We start from the raw sequence: 12,257 nt of genomic DNA, 5'->3' as shown, positions 1-12,257 counted from the left end.
ATTTGTAGCTTGGGAGGAAAGGTATTAGAAGGGATGGGTAGAAGTCACTAAAGAGAATAAGAGTAAGCAGGTAGAATTCAAGGAAGGGGGAATAAGAAAATTAAAAAGAGATGTAAAGACAGGAGAAAAGAAGGATAGAAAAAAATAGAAGATTAAAAGGGATTTAAAGAAAAATAATAATAGTAGAAATGGAAAATGAGATTGAAAAAATAGAATATAATAAAATAAGATGGATTAAAAAACATTTAAAAAGACAGCAAAAAAAAAATTTTTATAAATGCAGTCCTAGAGTTCGATTAACTGCTCTTCCAGTGGGTGGAGCTATGCCCACCGGGCCAAGTTTCTCCTCTCAGTAGGCTGGAGTCAATCACTGTGCAGCGGTACTTCCTCCCGGATTGGGCGGGTCTCCATTCCTGCTGTTCGCTGTGTGGGCAGGGCCTTTTGCAGAGCTGGTCAGGGGTCGTTTGCAGCACTGGGTTGGCAGGTGGAGGGTGGTCGTCTGCAGCTCCAAACCGCCAGAGGAGGTTCACAGAGTCGAGCCCTCAGGGCGGTCAGGCAGCGCCTGCTCCCCCACTCACTGCAAGGGTGTAGGCAGCGGCCGCTGGTCTGCGGGGGGCAGAGCTAGTCTGCGGGGGCCCAAGCAGCCAAGCAGGCAGCGCCGGCTCCCAAGTTCACTGCACCGTGTGAGCAGCAGCTGGTTGAGGTTCACCAAGCCAGCCCAGGGGAGGGGGTTGTACAGGCAGACAGCCAGCAACGGCTCCCAAGTTCGATGTTACGTGTGGGCGGTTCACAAAGCCGGGCTGCGGGGACCCAGGCAGGCCGCTCCTGTTCCTAAACTCACTGCTGCGTGTGGGTGGCGGTCGGCTTGGGTTCACAGGGCCCGCCCGCGGGGGTCCAGGCAGGCAGCAATGGTTCCCAAGAACTATGCAGCGTGTGGCTTGCGCCGGCTGCGATTCACAGAGCCAGCTCGCGGGACCCGGGCAGGTTGCTCCTGCTCCTAAACTCGCTGCCGCGTGTGGGCGGTGGTCAGCTTGGGTTCACAGGGCCCGCCCGCGGGGGTCCAGGCGGGCAGCAATGGTTCCCAAGAACAATGCAGCGTGTGGCCTGCGCCAGCTGCGATTCATAGAGCCAGCTCGCGGGGATCCAGGCAGGCAACGACCGTTCCCACGAATGCTGCAGTGTGTGGGCAGCAGTCGGCTTGGGTTCACAGAGCCCGCCCGCGGGGGTCCAGGCTGTTAGTGTCTGCTCCTATGCTCACTGCAGTGTGTAGGCAGCGGCCATTCGGCGGCCCCCGGCGGGACAGTGCCCCTGCTCTGGGTTGCCGAGATTCAGTATTTTGTGACAATCTGATACCTCCTATTAAACTTACTAGTTCCAGGAAGGTCTCCTTTCAGAGGAAATTTGCTTGAAGTTTCCCCGCAGGACGCATGTGGGTGTATTAATGAGTCTCTCTGATCCCCTTACCATGGAGGCATTGTATGTGCTGCCTCTTCGCTGGCAGCCATGTTATTCCCCCAACAATTCTATTTCTGGGAATTTTATTTTTATTGCTGCATGATAATTATACACAGTAGTGGATTTCATTGTAATATATCTGTGCATGCACATAACATAATTTCATCAATTTCATTCCTCAGTATCTCCCCTTTCCACCTATTTCTCCTGCTCCCTTTCTTCTACTGTACTGGTCTCCTTTCTATAGTCTTTAAAAGCAATCTGCAGCCTCTGTTTTGATTAATGTGATTAGAACATTTGCATTTAATAAAATCATTGACCTCTTTGGATTTAGCTATGTTAATATTTGTTTCCCATTTGTGCCATCTGTTTTTTGGTTTATTTCCTTTTTCTGCCTTTATTTGCATAATGTGAACAGGTTTGAATTAATTGTTTTTTATAATATCTCCTCATGTAAATATTTTTCTCAATACTTAAAATTTTGCATCTCTACTTCAGGCCATATCTACAGAGTTCAAATCTAAGTGAGTTAAAATCCTAACTGTACAAATTACACTGTGAAAACTTTCAGAAGAGAATGTGCTGTATTTCTTGTTAAAGAAAGATTTCCTAAAAAGACCAATACAACCTGCCAGGAGTAGGAACAGGCACCCCCCCAAAATGCAAGTGACCAATAAATATATGAAAATATATACAATCTCAATTGAGAAATGCCAATTAAAACTACAATCAGATACCATTTATATTCTGGAGATTGAAAGGGGAGAGGCAGAGACCATCAAACCAATCAGTATTGGTGAATATCTGGAGCAATGACAAATCTTAGGCCCAGCTGGAGAGAGGCTGAATTCTTACATCACTTAAGGGAGGGACTGGAACAGATTACTCACACTATGACCCAGCAAGACATCTAGTCTGGTGCCTGGTACACATAAAGACATATAAATTGTATCTTCAGCAGCACTATTTCAAATAGCAAAAAAAAAAAACTCAGATGCAACTTGAACATGACTAAATTAAGTGTTGGTATATCCATTCAATGGAATACTCTGTAGCAATTAAAAAGAATAAGCCACATTGTCTTGACATGGGCAAATGTAACCCATAATTTTATTGACTAGAATGAGCAACTTGCACAAGCATGCACACAGTGCACGGGCACCATCATTTAAGAAAAAGAGGACAGTAAAGCACTACATCCTTGGAATGCTCCTTTAAATGCCCAGGAACCAAGCTAAGTCAAGGGACTATAGAGAGCAGGCCTGGGTCAGAATGTCCAGCTAGTGCTATCTTGAAGGACACTGACATTCTCTCATGTATGCTAGGAACTAGAACATGTTAGTATTATCTGTAGAAAGTCACTTTTTTTGCATGCATGACAGGATAGCTGCTCCTTGATAAAAAGAAAAAAGCAAGCTAATACTGATATAAGCTAATACTATAAAGAACAAAGCAAGCTAATACTGATGATGTCACTGCTTCTGCAGCCTAAGCTACAAAACCTCCTTCTACACAGTGACTGGAGAGAGGCTGAATTCTTACATCACTTAAGGGAGGGACTGGAACAGATTACTCACACTATGACACAGCAAGACATCTAGTCTGGTGCCTGGTACACAAAAAGACATATAAACTGTATCTTCAGCAGCACTATTTCAAATAGAAAAACAAACAAACAAACAAACAAAAAACTCAGATGCAACTTGAACTGAGGGCACTGCAGAAAAGATAGGTGTCTTTCATTCAGCTGGCCACCACCAGACAAAACACAATGAAGAATAGGAGACATTGTCTTCTGGGGTGGCATTATTAAGGGCAGGAGGTGCTACTTGGTGAAGCACTGTGAGGGAAGAAGGTCCAGCCTTCACCACTGGACTCTACTAAAGCCTCGCATTCAGCCTGTCACCGATGGGCCTCCCCCCAAAGCATTTCCCTTACATCTCACCCACCATCTCCAGGTGTCTCTCCCTTGGTGTTTTGGCAAGTTATCCCACTGCTCTGGAACAACTGTTCTGGCTGTGGACATTATCTCATTTATAAATTGTTCAAAATACACACAAGAAGTCTCTGTGTTGTTTAAGAATGCACAAATACATAATGGAGTCTAAAGGGAAATGTAGGAATAATGAAGATTAAATTCAGGTTACTGGTTATATCTGGGGGAACATTGCAGGATAGATTAGGGTCCTGATCAGAAAATCAGTCAAGGTGCTCTTTATTTTTGAAAAAAAATGGTATGTTTGAAATATTAAATAATAAAAACATATTTATCTCTCTATATACATAGGAAGAAACACTTCCAAAATCTTAAAAATGTGTATTGTTGAGCAGTAAAATTATGAGGTATTTGTATTTTCATATTTTCTAAAAATTTCTTCTAGAGTGTATCATTCTTATTATCAGAAAAATAGTTGCAAGAACAGCTTTTTATAAAAGAATGTTTTATCACAAACAGCCATACAGCAACCGACCATACAATACGGAGATCAGGATGTGCCTGGTTTTTTGAAATACATTGTTTCCATTTCTCCAACCTGTCATGCTCCTACTGTGGAATGAGTTAGGTCTTCAGGAGGGTGGTAGGACACAGAAATGCTACCAACCTGCCTGCCCCTGTCCCCTGTTTCTCCACAGAGACTTCTCTCACTATAACTTCTTTCCTCAAGCACCATCAGCCTGTGTCTAGAAAAGGGCACAGGAAAGTCCTGCCCAGCTGTGTGCACACTCAGATCTCCTGTGGGAATCAGGTGTAGCACTGTGATGTTGTCAGTGAGCCCCACAGCCCAGGGGAAGTACAGTGCCAATCCATTCACTCTCTATTCAGGGATTGGCAACACAGACCCTGATCCTGGATAGTTATTTAAAAATATTATAAGTAAAATAACTGCATTGAACATCCTCAGCCATATTATGGCAGGTAGCTCCTATATTTTCTTTAAAAATACTACAAAACTAAATTTTTTAAGTAAAAATACAGGCAAATAGATTCTAGTGAAATCTATTCAAAATAAAGTTTTGTTTCCCATATTTTTATTGGTGCATCATAATTACATATATTAGTGAGATTTGTTATTACCTATTCATTCATGCACATAATATAACAATATGATTTGGTCAATATCATTCCCCAGTAGTTCTAATTTTTAGTTTTACATGACAGCAGGAAAATTATAGCCACCTCATGCCAACTTCTGAGTAGCTGAGGAAAAGACAGAAACACATATGGAAAAACTAATTCTTTTTTTATGAAAAAAGAGGTCATCATTGACTTTATAATTAAAGTAGCAGGATTTATATCCCCATGTTCACATATATATGTATGGCTACATTATTCAATTTTAGGTAGCATTAAATTCTTCTTTAGTACACTTTGTATATAGCATACATATAATATACACGGGATTTGAAATAAAAATTTTAAACATTAATCATGAAAAACTATTGAAATAATTTAAAATAACATTTTATGTATTTTGTCTAGAGAATTTCAGTCATATTCATCAACTGCTCTAGAATTTTAACACAGACCAAAGTGCTCACTTCCAAAGAATTCCAATTTTATTTCTCATTTAAGGAACCTCACTCAGCAGAGAAAAGTATACAATATGTAGCCTTCTTCCTAAGCCCATAGCCCAGTCTCCTTTCTCAGACTATATGTTTAATGGGACCTATGTCGGAGATAAGGTGCTCACCTGAACTAATAGGAAAGGGCTTACTCAATTTCTTATTTTTGTATGATTTTATGAGACATTTGAAAGTTCATATGTGTGTCCAGCATTAATCTTTTTTTTGGAATAATTAAACTGTAATTTTTTTTCTTTTTTTTATTGGTTGTTCAAAACATTACAAAGCTCTTGACATATCATATTTCATACATTAGATTCAATTGGGTTATGAAATCCCATTTTTACCCCAAATAAAGATTGCAGAATCACATCGGTTACACATCCACATTTTTACATAATGCCATATTAGTAACTGTTGTATTCTGCTACCTTTCCTATCCTCTACTATCCCAGCATTAATCTTAATTTCTCTCAAATGTCCATTCATCAAACCTGTAATAAATATACCACCAAAAATGAAAAAAGAAAACCATGCCCAGAATCCAGCCATGCTCCATGATGTGTGTGCTGCTGGTGGTCAGAGCAGTTCAATATACAGGAACTCAAAATAATGGTTTCACTATATTAAGAATAAGGTCTTTTAAAAAATCATAATAACCATTAAAGCAATTCAAATAACATAACCAAACACAAAAGTACTATAATATTTATAAGCTTATCACACATTAAATGGATTTTAATATTTTATGATGTACAAATCTTTATATTTCTGAACCATTTAAAAAGTTCCATTTTCTGGGGCTTAGGTTGTGGCTCAGTGGCAGAACGCTTGCTTCATTCACACATGTGAGGCACTGGGTTCGATCCTCAGCACCACATAAAAATAAGTAAACAAAAAAAGATTTTGTGTTCATCTATAACTTTAAAAAAAAGCTTTAAAAAAGTTCCATTTCCTGAAATTAAACTCAGGTCTTGAAAAGAGTATTAACCAGGCCACAAAGAACAGTGTGAAATTCCTATTAATCTCTCCAATGGTGGCTTTCCGAATGCTCATGTAATGTTGTAGGCACGTATGTTTTAATATTCTAAATCCATTTATAAAAGGTAAACATATACATTTTAGAAAATTTAGGAATTACAGAACTTGATTCTTCTCTTTTGATTCCCAAATTCATCAGAAGTGTTTCCTCCATGTATGGTGATGGGACACTTCCTTATCTCCTCCACGTAGGTCACAAAGTCTGGCAGGGCAACAGGAACTGGAAACTTTAAAGCCTTGGAACCAGGAGCACCCTCCCCTGGGGCCTACACTTGGCTTTTCACAACTGAGGGATACAGGTGACTCCTGCTGCAGAGGGAATAGGCTGTGCCACCATGAAGGCATTGCCTAACTTAGTATAACAAAGATTTTCTTATATTTAAATTTAAATATTTGATCAATTTGAGTTAATATTTGTACCTGCTTTGAGGAAGGGATCCAACTCCATGTTTGTGTACATGGATAACCAGTTGTCCCAGCAACATCTGTGGAAAAGATTATTTTTTCCCCCATTGAATTGTCTTGGCAACATTGTTAAATATCAACAGATCATAATGATAAAGGGTTCCTTCTGGACTCTCAATCCCATTCCATTGATCTATACCAGCAATGATACTACCTGAGCTGCACTGTCTTCAGTACTTACTGCATTGCCCTGGGGGAACTGGGTCTCTTGTTCCTCAGGCCACTGCTCTTGCTGGGGTCATAATTTCCTCTTATCATCACTATGGCCTACAGTTCTAACATTATAAAATAATTATTTTATATTTATTAGAATTTTTGCATTTTTAATCTTATTTCCTTTTTCCTATGAATTGCTCAAGAGATATTATTTTTTCAATATTTCCATGAAAAGAGATTTTCTGCTTCCCATTTTCCTACTAATTACTAGTTTTATTGAACTAGTTACAGACTATTGTAGGCAATAATACTGACTTGTAAGATTTATTGAGGTTCTCTTATGACCTAGTATGCTTTTACTTTTTTCAATGAAATTTCATGGAACATGAAAAAAGGATTTTTTCATTTGTTTTCTCTGGTGTTGTATTTATTTCTCCTTTAGCCTCACTTGCTTTTTCTGTTCACTATATTTGTTATTAAATCAGATCAGAACATTGAAGTTTCCCCCTTCTGGTGTGCAATCACTTCTACTACCCCTGTATTTTGTTTTCTGCATCCTGATATGTTATTAGACACACATATTTTTATGTGTTCACACATTAATTTTAAACCTTGCTGTTCAGCTTATTAAAGTGATTTTTTTCACTATATATATATATATATATATATAACTGCTATGTTTTTTTTAATCCAATGTATTTACAGTTTAACAGTTTGTACTTCCAGATTGGCAGATTATGTTTTGTCTGAACTTCATTCTACTGTGTTGCCCATTTGTTGGCCCTATCTGAAAAACAAGCTTTCAATAAGCATATTATCCTTCTAGTAAGTAGATTGTCTTGCTGCTGTGATAATCATCTTTATAATTTATGGCATTCCCTTAACTATTTTTCTAGAAACTTCATATTATAAACAATAGTAGAAGTTGTATGCTTACCTTCCTTTACCCTACTTAACTGTCCATTTAAATAGATTTTATGGTCTTTGATAGTTTTAATTTTAGTACTAATGTATACATATATACATATATATGTATGTATGTGTGTGTGTATATATATATATATATATGTGTGTGTGTATATATATATTTATGTATTTGTTGATTTTTTAAAAAGAAAATCATCATTCTATGCTCTGTTTTGTCCTCTTCTTTCAAGAATTGTTGGGTAAATCCTGGGCTCCTAAGGAGCTTGCCCTTGCCCCTGGATTCTCCTGCCATCACTGACAACTCACCCACTCTCCCTACTTGATTATTCCTATGAGAGCAGAGATCTTCTCTTTGTTCCAACTTTGAGATGGCCTCTGATTTGATGTGCATGTATTGCAGCTGAGGCCTAGGCCTGCTGCCTGAACTTGAGGTGAAGGAGGATGGGGTTTCAGGGGCAGCACAGAGCAGGTGGTCACAGGGGAAGTGAGAGACAATGTTATTGCTGGTTCCCCCAAGAAATCTAATAATGTTGGACTTCTGAATGGATTCCTAAATAGCATTAAACTCTAAATAGGGTCCACATGCTGTGCAATTATAAAATCAGTGCACTATGGGCAGTCACATGGTAATGTCTGCTTACTCACTGGGGCCATATGGCTGCAGAAAGGCAAGGAAGAGGAGCCAGGACCAGGGAAGACTCATAGCCCTTGTTGGTTTAAAAAATAATTTAAAAAATAAAATATTGTTCTTATGATTATTCAGGTTTAGTAGGACAAAGAGGGCAAGAGATGACTCACATTGAAGTGAGTCTGATAATATCCATTCAAATTGAGTGAAAATATCAACATTGATAGCCAGAAGGAAGGGGACCCACACACCACGAAGGGCCATATGGGAAGCACCAATGTCTGTCAGGGTGCAGAGGGAATAAGGAATTGGGGCAAGGCATTGATTGTGATTTCTCAAAACTAGAGCATACTTTTGCTTCCAAGGTTCTAATTTAAAACAGTAAAAATAAATGGGTGCTGAAGGCAAAGACCCTACTCTAAAAGTAGGAATGTCAATGACTGAGGATGAGATCCAATTTGTTTATTATGAGGACCTACCAAACAATCGTTCCTTCTAATAAATGTAACACATTAATTTAGCATCTGAATGTATTCTGCATAAGAGTTATACTTGTGATGAGGTCACTGTTTGGTTCACAATTCTTTCTAATAAAACATATTAGTAAGACCTACAAATTTGGATGCATCTCTAGGCTCCCTTTCCTATGTTCAAGAGGTCCACATTGCTCAGTTACACAGGTACTAAAAGATCTGAAAGGAGAATGATAGGCATCCTGATAGCCAGGAAATGGGGTATACTACCACTCAGTTACATTTCCACCCTGTTTTAAATTTTATTTAGAGACAGAGTCTCACTAAGTTGCCCAGGCTTTCCTATAATCCTATAATCCTCCTGCCTCAGCCTCCCAAGTAGCTGGTGTTACAGGTTCTGGTTGAGTTTCGAAGGCTTTCCTCAAACTTGGCTCCTCTAGCCCCCTGAGTCACTGGGTCTACAGGGGATGATGCACTTCCCACTTCCTCTCCTTAAAGATTTATTAATATAAGGCATTGTTATAAAGTTATTGTAATTAAGGGGATTAGTACATCCTCCCAATGTGTTATGAGAGAATGGCCATAATAGAATTTTAATGACAGGAATACAGCTTCATATCAAGTCTATCCCTTTGGAGAATGGCATAAGGTGGTTCAGAGGAAGCCATACTATCATAGCAGCTTTCCAAGAAGGAATCAAAACAGCAATTCAGCACCAGAAAATTGAGTCTACAAAGCTGAGAAAAGCAGAAAAGCACTTTCACTTGAAACATGCAATCTGAGCGCTGAGATTAGGAGCCTTTCTGTCACAGGTGGGGGAAGGGGACTGAAACAAATTAAATTCAGACCAACTCTGTTGAACCACTAGTCATCTCTTCCAAGCTTAGAGAGGGCAGGATCCGCTGATGCATCCCACTCTCCTGCCCCAGCACATAGTCTGAAACCCACCAAGAAGGGAATGGAATTCTACTGTGAAACTCTGCATCCAGACTCCTTAAACAGGCTTGGCCACTTTGGGTCAGAGCTGATGAAGAAACAAACTGCACAATAAGTGAAGCCCTAGAAAGAAAACATTCCACTGCAAAAATCTGGCCAAGAAAAACAGATGAGTGGGTTAGTGAAGAACACTGTCAAAAAGATCTCCTTAAAGATTTATTAATATAAGCATTGTTATAAAGTGATTGTAATTAAGAGGATTAGTACATCCTCCAAATGAGGTATGAGAGAATGGCCATAATAGAAAGTTCAAATTGAGTGAAAATATCAACATTGAAATATTTGACCAACCCAGGACACACAGTAAAAAGAAAAGAATTCACTAAAAAAATCCCTCACAAAAAAAAGTAGAAGAGAAAATTATCCCAGAAGATGGGTAAAAATACTAACAATATGGAAAATTAAGGGAACAAGCCACCCCTAATAACTCACAACACAAGTACTTCCATGGACACTACAATAGAGAAAATGCCAGAAAAGAATTAGAAAGTAGATAATTAAAATGTTCAATGAACTTAAAGATCTAAGGAATTAATAAAAGAACAAATATATAGGAAGTGAAAGAACAGTTCAATAAAAGGACAAAGATTCTGAAAAAAAATAGAAATGACTCAATAAATCAAATTAAAAATTCAATTGAAAGCATTTCCCAATGGAGTAGGATCACAGAACCTACTCCATATAACCAGACCTCAAAAATGAAGTATACAAACTTGAAAACAAAGTCAACAATAAAGAAAACATGTTAAAAGATCATGATCAGAATATTCAAGAAATCTTGAATAACATTAAGAGACCAAAGATAAAAATCACTGGCACACATGAAGGCACTGAAATACAAACTAAAGAAATGCACAAACTTTTAAATGAAATAATCAGAAATTTCCCAAGCCTTAAGAATGAGACAGAAATCCAAATAGAAGATGTATTTACGACTCTAAATAGGTAAGATCAAAAAAGATCATCTCCAAGACACTTTATAATTAAAAAGGCTAATAAACAGAACAAGCAAGATTATAAAAGCTTCAAGTGGAAATCAGCAAGTCACATTTAGAAGTAAGTCAATTAGAATTTGTATTGATTTCTTATCCCAAACCTTAAAATCCAGGAGGTCTTGGAATAATATACACAAAACTCTGGAAGATAACAGATTCTAACCAAGATTGCTATATGTGATAAACACAAAAACATCATCATACTAAATGGAGAAAAACTGAAATCATTTCCTCTAAAATCAGAAACAAGACAAGCATGTCCACTCTTGCAACTCTTATTCAACATAGTTTTTCAAACTTTAACCAGAACAATCAAGCAAGAGAAGGAAATTACAAGGATTTAAATAGAAAAATAATAATTCAAATTATTTATGTTTGCTTATGACATTATCTAAGAAGACCCCCAAAATTATACTAGAATATTTCTAGAGCTAATAAAAAAATTTAAGCAAAGTAGCAGAATACAATATCAACATACAAAAATTGATAGCTTTCTTATACTCCAATAAGGATCCTTCTGAGAAATAAATCAGGAAAATTATCCTATCACAATAATATCACAAAATAAAATAAAATACTTAAGAATAAATCTATCCAAGGTGAAAGACCTCTACAATGAGAACTATAGAACACTTAAGAAAGAAATTGAAGATCTTAGAAGAGGGAATGATCTCCTATATTCTTGGATAGACAGAATTAATATTGTCAAAATTAATTATCACCAAAGCTTTATACAGATTCAATGAAATCCCCATCAAAATACCAATGACATTCTTGATAGAAGTAGAAAAAATAGTCCTAAAATCCCTTTGGAACAATAAAAGACCCAGAAGAGCCAAAGAAATCCTAAGCAAGAAAATGATGCTGGATGCATATTATACTACCCAGCTAGAGGAACACAAAGAGCATAATATTGGCACCAAAACAGACATGCACAGAGACCAATGGGATAGAATAGAAGACTCAAGAGACAAACCCACATGGATACAGTCATCTGACACTTCACTAAGGTGTATGTTGGAGAAAAGGTAGCCTTTTAAACAAATGATGCTAGGAAAATTGTATATCCATTTGCAGAAAAATGAAACTTGACCCATCCCTCACCCTTTACAAAAGTCAACTCAGAGTGGATCAAAAACCTGGAAATTTGTTTCAGTCAGTTTTTCTGCCATGATTAAAAAAACTGACAAGAATAACTTAGAGAAGGAAGAGTTTATTTTAGCTCCTGGTTTTAGAGATGCAGCCCATGGTTTGCCACCTCCATAGCTCTAGACCTTATTGAAGCAGAACATCATGTCAGAAGTGTGTGGCAGAAGAAAGCGGCTCAGGTCATGGTAACCAAGAAGCCGAGAAAAAGCTCTGCTCCAAAGGACAAAATATAAGCCCCAAAGGCATACATACCCCCAGTGACATACTTTCCCCAGCCACAACCTAGCTGCTTATCATTACTACCCAGTTAATCTATTAGCAGACTAATCCTCTGATTAGGTCACACTTCATTTCGCCTCTAAAAATTCTTGCATTGTCTCATAAATGAACTTTTTGGGAATACCTTAT

The sequence above is a fragment of the Ictidomys tridecemlineatus genome, chromosome 6 (genome assembly GCF_052094955.1).
Source record: "Ictidomys tridecemlineatus isolate mIctTri1 chromosome 6, mIctTri1.hap1, whole genome shotgun sequence".
In the NCBI taxonomy this organism is placed as follows: domain Eukaryota; kingdom Metazoa; phylum Chordata; class Mammalia; order Rodentia; family Sciuridae; genus Ictidomys; species Ictidomys tridecemlineatus.
The sequence above is the reverse complement of the archived record's forward strand: the minus strand, read 5'-3'. Positions refer to the sequence as shown.